This window comes from Atractosteus spatula, chromosome 10, assembly GCF_055471065.1.
Source record: "Atractosteus spatula isolate fAtrSpa1 chromosome 10, fAtrSpa1.hap1, whole genome shotgun sequence".
Lineage (NCBI taxonomy): Eukaryota > Metazoa > Chordata > Actinopteri > Semionotiformes > Lepisosteidae > Atractosteus > Atractosteus spatula.
This window is the reverse complement of record NC_142715.1, coordinates 1,941,091-1,955,107: the sequence shown is the minus strand read 5'-3', so window position 1 is coordinate 1,955,107 and position 14,017 is coordinate 1,941,091. Positions and strand designations below refer to the sequence as shown.

The window sequence follows — 14,017 nt, the reverse complement described above, 5'->3', positions numbered from 1 at the left end:
TCAAAGCAATACAGTAGATCGAAAAACAGTTAAAAGGGACCAAATTAAATACCAGACAATCGCAAACGCATTTTCAATAAAATTATTTTATTCATTCAGCAGTTTGTGAGAGGAACATCCAGCAGGGAGAGACACACACACCGGTTTTCATTGACAAAATTGTTTTTTTTCAATTCCTTTTGTCTAACAGGAATGTTTTGTTTGTGGACAGACTGTTAGACAAGAGGAAAAGACCGCCTCCTCCTACGAAGCATTAATCGCGTATCTAAGGAAAATTGCAGTATACCTTTGTTCATGCACATCATTATACAGTACAGTATCTCAATTTGTATTTCGATAAAAAAAAATCGTTTGCCCAGCCACTACTGTTGTTACTGTTTTTATCCTGTAAAGCGTTTTCTTTTTCTGCGTTTTCCATTTCCTTTTTCTGATCACTCGCTTTCTGGATACACATCTCACCTGTCCTGTTCTTTGTTTTCCTGGTTTGCTGATTATGCCTGCTGCGGTCCACTCCTACCCTCACACCTAAAGAATACTATTTTAAATTTCTTGGCGCAGTTCATTAACCCTTGTATGTGCTGTCCGCGCCCAAAATGCAATTAAAAAAAAGTAAAAAACCGCGCTCAAAATGCAATTTAGAGCTTAATAAGATACACTCCACAGGCAAAATTAAAGACAAAATTAAAGACGATTAAAATCTGTAATCTTTCCACTTGTACTGTGAGTCATCGGACAGTTTCTGCTTTGTGTAAGGATGGTGAGAAAGCTGTGTTCAATGTATTTAAGGGACTCAAAAGTAAAAGAAGATGCTTCATATTGCTTGACTAATTTTAAAAACCAAGTTATAAATGCAGACGCTCCCTCGGTGCCGCGCCGGGTGTAAATATCAAAGTATACATTCCCAACAAGAATTGTACCCATCTGTCATGTAAATAAAACACCTTGAATTGAATTGAGGGAGAGATGGGGGTAGTGGGACAGAGATACTGTAGACAGACTCAAGGCAAATAAGATACTTATGGGTACGCAGGCATTCACGACAGCAACATACGAAACGTTTGCACGTACTGTATAGTTAAGTTATTACTTGGTTTTCAAAGTGCAACGAAATACAATATTGTTGTTGCTGCTGTTCTGGTTGTTTTTATCCCGTAAAGCGTTTTGAGAAGCCACCTTTAAAGGCGATATATACTGTAAAACCACTGATTCTTATGGAATGTGTTCCGCAGGAGATTCAAATTTTTATTTATTTATTTTTTAATCGCGTATCTTAGGAAATCTCAGTATAACTTTGTTCATGAACAGTGGCATGTTACATTATCATTCGTTTTTTTAACAAGGCTAGCCAGCTAATGTGAATCGAAACCTGTCTTGCTAGCTTTTAAAGTCGTGCATGTGTAAACTGTACTAGAGGGCATGCAAGTTACTCTGCCCCTTTCAGTTGCAGGGAGTCCCTCTGCTGCAACACACAGCAGACAGAACGGGAGACTATTGCCTTTCATATCCGACACCAGTGAAGTAAAAGGGGTGTCTAAAGGGGTGACTTCAGACCACATTTTAGTTACTTTATTTTGTTTACTTTTAACATTTCTGTAATTTACAGTAGATGTCACAATAGAAGCCCGAAGCCTATTATACTCAGTCTAGCCTTGGATCCTCTGAGTCCCTTGACTCAGTTATTGCATATTAATTTCTTGAGATACGCGATTCCATATTATATTCCCTTTTAATCAAATTCTAAAAGTATGCTTGTTGACTCCGGTATCGCGTTAGTTAAAGACTTCGATGCTTAAAATGTTTAGGGAGAAATGGAATACTGGTGTGTATGTTTTCTTTAAAGTACCGAGACCAGCCATATGCTGAATGTTTAAGTTCCAAAATTAATATCGTTTATGGACTTCACACGCGTTGCGGTATGCTCCTATTCTTTTTATGCTCAGGCACTAAAATCTCCCTTCTGCTTTGTGTAAGGATGGTATCAAGAGCAATCTTAAGTGGTGAGAAAGCTGTGTTCAATGTATTTAAGGGACTCAAAAGTAAAAGAAGATGCTTCATATTGCTTGACTAATTTTAAAAACCAAGTTATAAATGCAGACGCTCCCTCGGTGCGCTGCTCTGGTGCGCCGGCTGTTACACAGTGCCTGTCTGCCGTAAGCGTTACAATATACATACCCAACACTGCTTGTACCCATCTGTCATGCAAATAAAACACCTTGAATTGAATTGAATTGAGGGGAGAGGGGGGGAATACTAAAGCCAATACTGGCTCAATACCCTCAATGGGCTTTGACGTGCTAATGCGTTGGTTTAACAGTCCGGGTGTGGCAGGCTTCCAATGTCAACTCGACTCGATTGGAAGACAATGAACGTATTTTAGCCCTAAATGAATTAATAGCAAACATGGTTTACATAAAATACATTTTTCCAAGAAAGTTTATAATAATACGATCTATAGTTGAAATCTGAGCCTACTTTAAAAATAAAGGAAAAGCATTTTCAGAGAGTAATCATGCTGTGTTTATGTAGAAAAAGCGATTAGGTTTACGAGCAATCTAATTACCTATTCGCTTAAAACGCTATTAAAAATTTACTCTGTTGCACACACACACACAATAGAAGCAGGCACCGCTGTCAGAAGGGAAGATATGTTCAAAATATCGCAAATATCGATCATGTTGCGATATTTTGAAATATAAAAGTCAATTGATTGTCCATAATATCGCTATTCTATTTTTTCGAAGAAATGTTTGTTAAAAGAAAAGTCCAGCACCAGCTGGATTCGAAAACACAACCTGTCAGCTGGTAGTCACGTCTACAAGACAGCTCACATGAACAGGCAGGCGAAACAGCCCTACACAGCCCTGTCGCAGCACACGAATACCGTTATTAAATTCTTTAGATACGCGATTCCATATTATATTCCCTTTTAATCAAATTCTAAAAGTATGCTTGTTGACTCCGGTATCGCGTTAGTTAAAGACTTCGAAGCTTAAAATGTTTAGGGAGAAATGGAATACTGGTGTGTATTTTTTTCTTTAAAGTACCAAGACCAGCTATACACTGTATGTTTATGTTCCAAAATTAATATCGTTTATGGCCTTCACACGCGTTACAGTATGCTCCTATTCTTTTTATGCTCAGCTACTAAGATTTCCCTTCAGTGGTAAAATTCAATACCTACAACGGGCACAGCAAAGACGTTTACTGTCTTTCTACGACAGACCAACGGACCACGAGTGCCCCTGTCGGTCAACCAATCACTTACTGCGGTGCCACGCATCATCTTGCGTCATACTGAGCGACGTCACCTGCGGTACGTGTCTGTAACGCGCACTTTGAATGGCTGCATCTGTACATCCCCTTCAGATACTCTGCACAGACTGTCAGAGTGAGAGAAGAGGAGAGAGAGATGGACAGATAAGAGCACACACAGCGAGAGAGACAGGAAGGGGGAGAGAGAGGAGAAGGAGCAGGAAGACAGTGCAGGTGTTCAACCACACTGTGACCACAGGAGACAGGAGGCTTTTCTCAGCTGCTGAGGAACTCAGGGCTCATGGCCACTCAGGCTCAGAGGCTCTGGCAGTAGTCAGGTCTGAGAGCTTCTCCTCATACTGACACTGGAACTCTGAGAGTCAGCCTCCATTCTGACAGGAACAGTCCCTAATGTTCAGCCCTTAGAGACACACTGAGAGACTTGTGTGGGGAGAGAACCTGTTACACTGTACAGCACAAGAGCTCTGAACACTGGACTCCCTGTGTGTCACCCTATACAGCACTGGAGCTCTGAACACTGGTCTCTCCTGTGTCTCCCTGTGCAGCACTGGAGCTCTGAACACTGGACTCTCCTATTTCTCCCTGTACAGCACTAGAGCTCTGAACACTGGACTCTCCTGTGTCTCCCTGTGTAGCACTGGAGCTCTGAACACTGGACTCTCCTGTGTGTCTCCCTATACAGCACTGGAGCTCTGAGCACTGGGCTCTCCTGTGTGTCCCTGTACAGCTCAGCTCTCAGCAGCCTCATCACACTGACACCCACAGCCTCACAGTACAGCCTGGCTTCCTGTGCTGGAAGAGCTCAGAGGAGCACAAACCACAGACTCACTGCAGTGTCTGACCTGTAGCTCCAGTGAAGCTCTGCCTTAAATCAAGTACAGCTCTGAGGAGACAGGCCCATTTCCTAAAGACAGGCAGGGGAGTGAATAGAAAGTGCAGGTTTGCTGAAAATAACTTTTACAGAAGGACATACAGATGCAGCCATTCAAAGTGCGTGGCACAGACACGTACCGGAGGTAATTGGCTACGGCCTCGCCCATCGTGACGCGCGATGACACAAAATACCGCAGTTACGTGATTGGTTGACCGACAGGGGCACTCGTGGTGCGTTGGTCGGTCGTAGAAAGATTTAAATGTCTTTACTGTGCCCGTCTTAGTATTGAATATTTATATGGAATTTTACCACTGAAGGGAAATCTTAGTAGCTGAGCATAAAAAGAATAGGAGCATACTGTAACGCGTGTGAAGGCCATAAACGATATTAATTTTGGAACATAAACATACAGTATATGGCTGGTCTCAGTACTTTAAAGAAAAAATACACACCAGTATTCTATTTCTCCCGAAACATTTTAAGCATCGAAGTCTTTAACTAACGTGATACCGGAGTCAACAAGCATACTTTTAGAATTTGATTAAAAGGGAATATAATATTGAATCGCGTATCTAAACAAATTAATAACGATATAATTATATTCATGTACCGCAACACAAGAATAGTACATGCTGTACATTGTCTGTTGATAATATTTCTGTAGGGCTTTATCAACACTCCTCATGTGGCGCTGCGGGTTAGCTTCCTGACTCCCACATCACCCATTGGGTGTTCAAATCCAGCTGGAGCCAAGACTTATTTTTAACAAACATTTCTTTGAAAAAATAAAACGTTTCCCTGGGTCAGAGATTAAATAAAACTTCACCAAACAAATTTATATTTCTAAATATCACAACATGATCGAATTTAAGTCATTTTAATAACAATGAATAGTCACCTATGCGTTACAAAATAAACATTTATATTGATTTAAATCGCGTTTAAATCGCCTTTATTTAAAACCCATAAATAAAGCTGATACTGTTTAGACTTTTAATTATTTAAAACTGTATTACAGCAGCACAATGCACAATGCAACGTAAATCGCTATCTTTGTCTTCTGCGTAATAATGTTCACCTCTCTGTCCAGCAAATTAACAATAGTAATAATAATTAACTTTATTGTATATGGTGCCTTTAAAGGTGGCTCCTCAAAGCGCTTTACAGGATAAAAACAATAACAACAATACTCTTAGGCTGGGCAAACGATTTTTTTTTAAAGAAATACAAAATGAGATATAATGATGTGTTCCGGCTGAGACATTAACGAAGAGCATAACGAAGGTCATAAAGGTCATAAACGATATTAATTTTGGAACATCAACATATTATGTAAACTGTATGTTGCTGTTATTGGTATTTTAAAGAAAAAATACAGTAAAATCCTGGGTTCGGTACAATGTTTCAGGCATTCATGTGAAGGACAACAGAGCTTTCACTGGCCGATTATCAAACTTTATTGATAAAACAAAAACAAAAACTATCCGACCAAGCCAGAAGAAGACAAAAAGAATAACGGACACAGCGCGAGCCTGCATTCTCTCCTCAGCCACCACACTTTTCCCTGGGTAAGAGATTAAATAAAACTTCACTCGCACTTCACTCGCACCAAACACTGAACATGTTAACCCAAATATGTCTCACAATACTTTTATGGTACATTACTTTGCTAAAATGTATTTAAAAATAAAAACGATTACAAACACCAGCAGAGAGAGGGACACACACACAGTTCTTCATTGTCAAAAAGTAATTGTTTTTTACTTTGTCAGCACCCAGACAAACGCAAACGCGTTATTAATGAAATGCTTTTATTCATTCTTAATCGAACTCACAAGTTGTCATCTGCTATTGAAGCTCTGTGAGACTAGACTCACACATGGCTAGACTTGACTATTTAACCATGAGATTATGTTTATGTTTATTAATCTTCCTTGTTATGCGCTGAGAATGATAAGCACCCCAAACACGAGGGCAGCGTGGCGGTCGGCTCTGGCTTTCCCATCTATACCAATGCATTGCAAGTACAACCCCCCCTCTCTGCGGGAGTGCTGGCTGTGACGAATTAAACCGGTTTCACAGGTATTTTCAAAGTAGAAGGGGGCGAGATTTCCAGCGAAAGACACCTCCCCCCCCTCCAAAACCCAGTAAGTACAGTTACTTTTTGACAGAGGGCAAAAAACTCTCTCTCTCGCTTGCCCCCCCCCTGTGTATTGTCTGTTTAGAGCAAGCGAGGGGGGGGTGGGCGAGATAATGTGAATTGAAACCTGTTTTTCTAGCTTTTAAAGTCGTGCAATGTGTAAGCAGGAACACATCATTATATCTTACATATGAAAAATACATAATATAGCTCCCAAACAAACGCAAACGTGTTTTTAATAAAATGCTTTTATTCACTCATAATCTGACAATTTCAGGAAGACTAAGGAAGGACTAAGAAAATTGTCATCTGTTGTTGAAGCTCTGTGAGCTCGGTGACTTTGAGACCACTTGTTATCCCAAGTTGTTTGAATCGCCACAATTCAAATAGAGAAAAAAAGAGCTGACTGACAAGATTTAAGATGTGGCTGTCAATGTTGGATTAAAAAAAACACATTGCCCAAAGTTAGTTGCATTGCTTGAAAAATAATTTTATTTCAAGAGACTGGATAAGTAATTCAAGTGTTTTTTTAACTTCCTGAAAAACAAGTAATAATTTAACAATATGTGCAAAAGTTTTATGATATGTCGCTGTTGTGAATGTCTGTGGAGTGTATCTTATTTGCCTGTCCTGGCTGTGCTCTCTCGCTCGCCCTCCCCCTCTCTCTCAATTCAATTCAATTCAATTCAAGATGCTTTATTAGCATGACAGATGGGTACAATCAGTGTTGGGTATTTACTTTGTAATCTGTGGTCCTTTTAACTGTTTTTACATCTACTGTATTGCTTTGAGATGCCACTTTTAAAGGTGATATATAAAATCAAGGCTTTAACTTGCTTTAACTCCGCAAGTCTGAGTTCTTGTGTCTGTCCTATCCGAACCCGAAAGTATTACAATATGTATCTTTATAGCAGGTGGTGTACAGCTTTTTAGTATAGATTACACTTTTCTAAAATGTATTTAAAAAATAAAAACGATTACAATCTAATCTTTCCACGTTTGATCCCAAGATCCCAAGAAAAATAAATCTAAACGGGGAGAAAGCTATGCTGAAAGTTTATTAAGATACTTAGAAGACAAAGATATCAATTTATGTTGCATTTGTCTGATTGTGAATCAAAAAACACATATATTAAAACACGCGTTTGCGATTTAAATCAATATAAATGTTTATATTGTAACGCTTAGGTGACTATTCATTGTTATTAAAATGATTTAAATTCGATCATGTTGTGATATTTAGAAATATAAATTTGTTTGGTGCGAGTGAAGTTTTATTTAATCTCTGACCCAGGGAACTGTTTTATTTTTTCAAAGAAATGTTTGTTAAAAATAAGTCTTGGCTCCAGCTGGATTTGAACACCCAACATGTAAGGGGGGAGTCAGGAAGCTAACCTGCAGCGCCACCGACAAGGTCGCATGAGGAGTGCTGAAAAAGCCCTACAGAAACATTATCAACAGACAATGTACAGCGTGTACTATTCTTGTGTTGCGGTACATGAATATAATTATATCGTTATTAATTTCTTTAGATACGCGATTCCATATTATATTCCCTTTTAATCAAATTCTAAAAGTATGCTTGTTGACTCCAGTATCACGTTAGTTAAAGACTTCGATGCTTAAAATGTTTAGGGAGAAATGGAATACTGGTGTGTATTTTTTCTTTAAAGTACCAAGACCAGCCATATACTGTATGTTTATGTTCCAAAATTAATATCATTTATGGCCTTCACACGCGTTACAGTATGCTCCTATTCTTGTTATGCTCAGCTACTAAGATTTCCCTTCAGTGGTAAAATTCCATATAAATATTCAATACTTAAACAGGCACAGTAAAGACATTAAATATACATATACAGGTACATACTGTATACAGTTCAGTTTGCATACAGTAATATGTTTATGTTCCTAAATCAATCTCTTTTATGAGCATGTGAAAGGCATGGTAAATCGGAGATTCTCAAAAATTACTGTACTTTGCATGATTGGAAACAAATGCATGATTGCGAAATGCTGTGGTGTTACTTTTACAAAGACGGTCAATGAAAAAAAGAATGTGGACCAGGGCAATACTTTGAGTTTACAGCTTGTCCAAGGTCATTCATTATTAATACTATTAGTAATATCTTTGTTAAAGACTTTGATGGCGACAGCTCAAACATGAGAGGTTGAGCTTTATTAGCTCCACCTTGCGGAAATTCCGGATACTATTATTTTACTTGCGGTACCACGTGGTATTATGAGGTACTATATGAGAATTTACGGTAACTCGCGGTAGGCTGCGTCAAGCGCACCGCAAAATAATGCGGTATCGCCCGCTTGTTTTAAATGGCTGCATCTGTATACTGTATGTTGTCATGTCATTATATTATTTTTTTTATCTTGGCCTAACAGGGATTGATAAATTAAATCACAGCTGTTAGGCTGTATTAACAAGGACTGATTGTTTCAAATTCATAATTTTGTTGTGTTTTTATACTTTGAAACTGACTCCTGCTATTCTGCTCTTGCAGTTACTACTACTAGTTGCTACTGCTGCCGCTGCTAATACTGCTACTACTATTAATAAGGAGGAGGTGAGCTGTGTTCTCACTGGGTGTCTTCACAAAGACTGATTTTTCATTTTGCTGTTTTTCCGACTTTGAAACTGTCACCTGCTCTTCTGCTCCTGCTGCTGCAGTTATTATAGTGAAGCTGCAACACAGCTCTGCTATATTGTTGAACTAAAGAGTAAAAATACAGCATAACTACTAATACTACTACTATTACTACTGCTACTATAGCTACTACTACTGCTGTCACTGATACAACAACAACTAAGAAGATTTCACTGCTACTCCTACTGCTACTAGTAATGTTACTAAAGCTAGTATTACTACTATCATTACTGCTGCAAGTAGTATTGTTACTGCTACTAATACTGCTGCCACTGACACTACAGCTACTACCACTACTGAAAATAAGGTGGAGGAGGTGAGCCGTATCCTCACTCTGTTCAGCCTGGGGGTGTATCAGGGTATCAGTGTCAGTTCAGCTCCACTGTGCTGTTAGAGAGTCTCAGTCACACAGTCAGCTCCACACAAAGAGACACTGGGGCCACAGCTGGAGGGGCTGGAACATCTGTGTGGACTGGAGCTGCACAGGGACAGACTTGGGGTCTGGGGGACTCAACTGGAAGAGCTGTTGTCCACCAGGCTCAGTACAGAGGGGACAAGCACTGCTGGGCTTTTCTTTCTTTTTCATTTAAATTATTGGTCTCTGATCACAGCCACAGGACAGCCAGTTCTTATTCAGTCCACCTTGTCTCTGTATTCCTGTGCTGACCTGAGTGAAACCACTAGCCCCTAGAGGACAGGCTCTCCTCACACTGTCCTTGACCAGGACCAGAGGACACTGCTGTCTGGAGATACAATAACTTCTCTTTGACTTACTGCAGGACACCAGTCACTGGAAACTGCCTAACACAGACCGTAAGACACACAGAACCATATTCAGGACACCAGTCACTGGACACTGCCTAACACAGACAGCAAGACACACAGGACCATATTCAGGATTCTAGTCACTGCACTCTGCCTGAGTCACTCAGCCATTGAAACCACTGTCCACTGCAGTGACCACAGAACCCAGTTACACAGGAACCCACAGGAAGAAATAGGATCAGCACAATTCTACAGTCATTGTGGTCACTGTACACTATAGAGACCACAGCTCTCAGGACACATTCGGTATAGCCACTATCCACTATAGTGACCACAGCACCGAAAAACAAGGAACACAGACAGCAAGAGTCACAGGACCCTATTCAGGACACCAGTCACAGGACACTGCCTGATACAGACAACAAGAATCACAGAACCATATATACATATTTGATTATCTTGATACTGATTTACAATTATAATACTTGTCTAGAACTCAAGATATTTTTTTCATGTTTATATCTGATCTCTGCAGCCCTGCTGTCTGTGTCTGTATCTGTGTTTCCTCCAGTGAGACACAGAGCTGCTCCTGTCTCTCCTCTCCTCCGCACTGCTGGGAGTGTCTTTAGGGAGAGGAAACAGTGATGTGTCTCTGATATATATGGAGAAGACTGAAAGAGCCCTGTCTAATTGGCCGTCCCGCCTGTGTGAGAGGTTCCTGCTGTCAGTCTGAAAAGGCAGTGCTGTGTGTGATTGGCGGGGCGGGGGGCTGTGTTGTTACTGGGGGTCCAGGGTGCGGAGCAGCAGCTCAGTTGCCCTGTGGGCTCAGGGGTGAAGACAGGGGTCTCAGCTGCACTCTGTCCTGATGACAATGGAGAGCTGCCTGTCCATCTTCTCTCTCGCTGTCCTGGTGCTGCACAGATCAGCTAGTAAGTGTCCAGTCTTTTCCTGTCATGTCTGAAATTTAAGATTAACTGAAATTAAAGTTTAGATGGAAAAGGAGAAAAAAGTGGGTTGAATAATTTTTCATGTTTATTTGACAATCAGCTTTGCAGGTTATTAAAATTATTAAAAATTAAAATAACTATACTAATTATTATAACTTTTTTTCTGAGTGTGTGAGTAGGGAAGCATAATAGCTGCTTAGAATAGTTTTAGTTTTAGATCTTTGTATTTTATTTATCCTCTACAGAATATTACTAAAATATTATTTAATTTTTATTAAACTTATTAATTTCATTCAGGTTCTATAATTTAGGAAAAATAATCAATTGCCTAGAACCACTTTGTTTGTTTTTTAATCACCCATATTCATAATAATTCCACATCCATCAATGTACATTTAATCATAAGGTTATAGTTTTCGATAGAAAAAAGAGTACTGTGTTTGAGAGATTTTATTTTAAATGAAACTTTGTGGGAATTTATCAAAAATTGTTCAAAATGATTTTATTCTGGGTTTGCAAGTTCAGAAAAAAAAATACAATCTATGGTAATTTTATTAAATAAATCAGAATTAATAATATTTACACCATGGATGGTACATGTACTACACACATCTCTCTAGTATACTTGTTGGTATATTTACATGTTATTAATACATAATTTATACACATTTAGAAACTATGCTGTATAAGACATGTCTATGTTAGGCTATGTCGAGCAGGTTTTTTTTGGTTTCCATGTTAATCACCTACAGTAGATGCTGGTCATTATCACTCTCTTGATAATTTTTGATCTTATGTACAAATGTTATATAAAATTAGTATATAATATCTATTTAAAAAGTTGTTTTAAAAACGTAATCTGTTGCACTAATAATAATAACATCCTTCATATGTTAGCAGCAGTTTGAGTGATATGCCGGAACATGTGACAAATGAGAAAAATGATTCCATAATAATATAATAGCATGCAGGCTGATTCAGAAATATTTAGCCTGTTGATTAGGGTGATTCAGAAATGTTTACCCTGGGTTGTTGATTGTTTTATTATCATACAGGGTGATTCAGAAATATTTACCCTGGATTATTTATGGCTTTATTGTGCTCAACTCTGTCTCCTCTATATGGTATTATTAGAGACTGGTGTATAAAGAGAAATTAGTGTGTTAGTAAAGACTGGAGTATTATTGAGACACAGATATTGTATTATTACAGAGAGATACATTAATAGAAATAAGTTTGTTATTAAAGGTTGGAGTACTTTTAAGTTTCTGATATTTTTATTATGTATTAGCAGATGTACATACAGTAAATGTATCATTAAAGATTAAAGTGTTTATGCTAGAGAATTAAGACTGGAGTTTTAATGCAGCCATTAAAACTCCAGTTTTCAAACAGACCAGGATTCTGTCTTTAAACTGTATGACATTGAGTTGCTGTGAAAACAAGAAACCTTTCCTCTAGGTTATATAAAAACTTGTGTTCCACTGTGATGGAAAGTTATTAGTGTAAGGTTAATACAAATTAAATATTAATACATAATATCATATGACTTAAAAATATAAAAACAGGATTTCACTTAGAGATTCATAACCACAAGTTTTTTGAGCAGTTTTTCAAGACAACATCACAATAATATAGTCAAAGTATGTGTGTCTGTGTTAAACCTAACTGCTATTGTTGAAAAATGTTGTGCTTTAATATAATTTAATCAGACAATCATGTGTTCAATTTAGATGTTGAGAGGTAAAGGCAAGAAATACATTGTTCACAGTTCACACAGAGAATGAGGATATATGCATCAAATGCATCTCAGCACCAGAGCTCTCTGAAGTTGTGCACTCATTACAGCAACTGTCCACTGTAGTGACTAAAACACCCATTAATACAGGAACACAGTAAATACAGTCACTGTCCACTGTAGTGACCACAACTCCCAATAACACAGGAACACAGTCATTATAGCCTCTGTCCACTGTAGTGACCATATGCCCCAGAAAATATACAGGAACTCAAGACAAAGCCCACTGAAGCCATACAATAATTATAGACATTATCCACTGCAGTGACACAGTTTTTTTGTTCCAATTTAAATTCAGTTTTATGGATGTTTATAAATTATGATGTTATAAATGATTTTAATTAAATATAATTCAACCTGTGAATCAATCAATCATTAATTAAGATCTTTAAAAGTCAAATATAAAAAAATACATTGTTCACATATTTAATGTTTCAAGAGCAAAACAAATTCTCTGAAAAAAATAATTGTGATAATGCTGGAACTGATATGTCATATTCTTGTCTATTGTAGCATTATATTATATTCTTGTCTATTTTTTTTTCCAATTTGTATTTTCATAAATCACACTTTCAAATACAACACTTTTAAAGAGATTCATAAGTGTGTAAATACAGAGAGACTCTCCAGTATCTCAAACAGTCACTGTGCTGCTAGACTCTCCAGTATCTTACACACAGTCAAGTCAAACAGGAAAAACAAAATAAAAATATAAATACCAGGTTTGATTCTAATATGTGTAAATGTAAAGAATCCTGTAGATGTGGTTATAAGTCTGTACATTGTACAATGTACATTGTATAACATTGTATAATGGATGTATAAATGTATATTGTTTCAATCTCTGCAGGCAGTGCTGATGTGAAGCTGGTGAATGGTGCCAGTCCTTGTGAAGGGAGAGTGGAGATTTATCATGAGGGATAGTGGGGGACAGTGTGTGACGATAAGTGGAATCTCAAAGATGCTGCAGTGGTGTGCAGACAGCTGGGCTGTGGTTCTGCTCTATTAGCACCTGGAGGAGCTCACTTTGGACCAGGAGCTGAACCGACCTGGCTGGATGAAGTTTCCTGCACCGGGCAGGAGTCAGCACTCAAGGACTGTAGATAACCTGGGTGGAGAGTGGAAGACTGTGGCCATGATGAGGATGCCGGTGTGCTCTGCTCTGGTAGAATGGTTTACATTCATTTCATTCCAAATAAGTATGGTAAAATCCTGGGTTCGGTTTAGAGTTTTAGGCATTCATGTGACGGAAAACAGAGCTTTCACTGGCCGATTATCAAGCTTTATTGATAAAAACAAAACAAAACTAGCAGATCAAGAAAGAAAAAGAAAAAAAATAACGGACACAGCACGAGCCTGCATTCTCTCCTCAGCCGTCCACACTTTTCCCTGGGTCAGAGATCAAATAAAACTTCACTCACTCCAAGCACATGACCACACAGAAAACACTGAACGTGTTAACCCAAATATGTCTCACAGTATTAATTGTGACACCAAATGTATCCATCTGTTTCCCTCTTTTCTAGGATACACTAGGGTATTGTCTGTGAGAAATGTTAT

At 38.4% G+C, this 14,017-nt stretch overlaps 1 pseudogene; it reads left to right on the top strand.

Moving 5' to 3' along the window:
* LOC148824500 (scavenger receptor cysteine-rich domain-containing protein DMBT1-like) overlaps positions 1 to 13,684 on the top strand; it is a 61,969-nt pseudogene extending 48,285 nt beyond the window's left edge.
* The last annotated feature ends 333 nt before the right edge of the window (positions 13,685 to 14,017 follow it).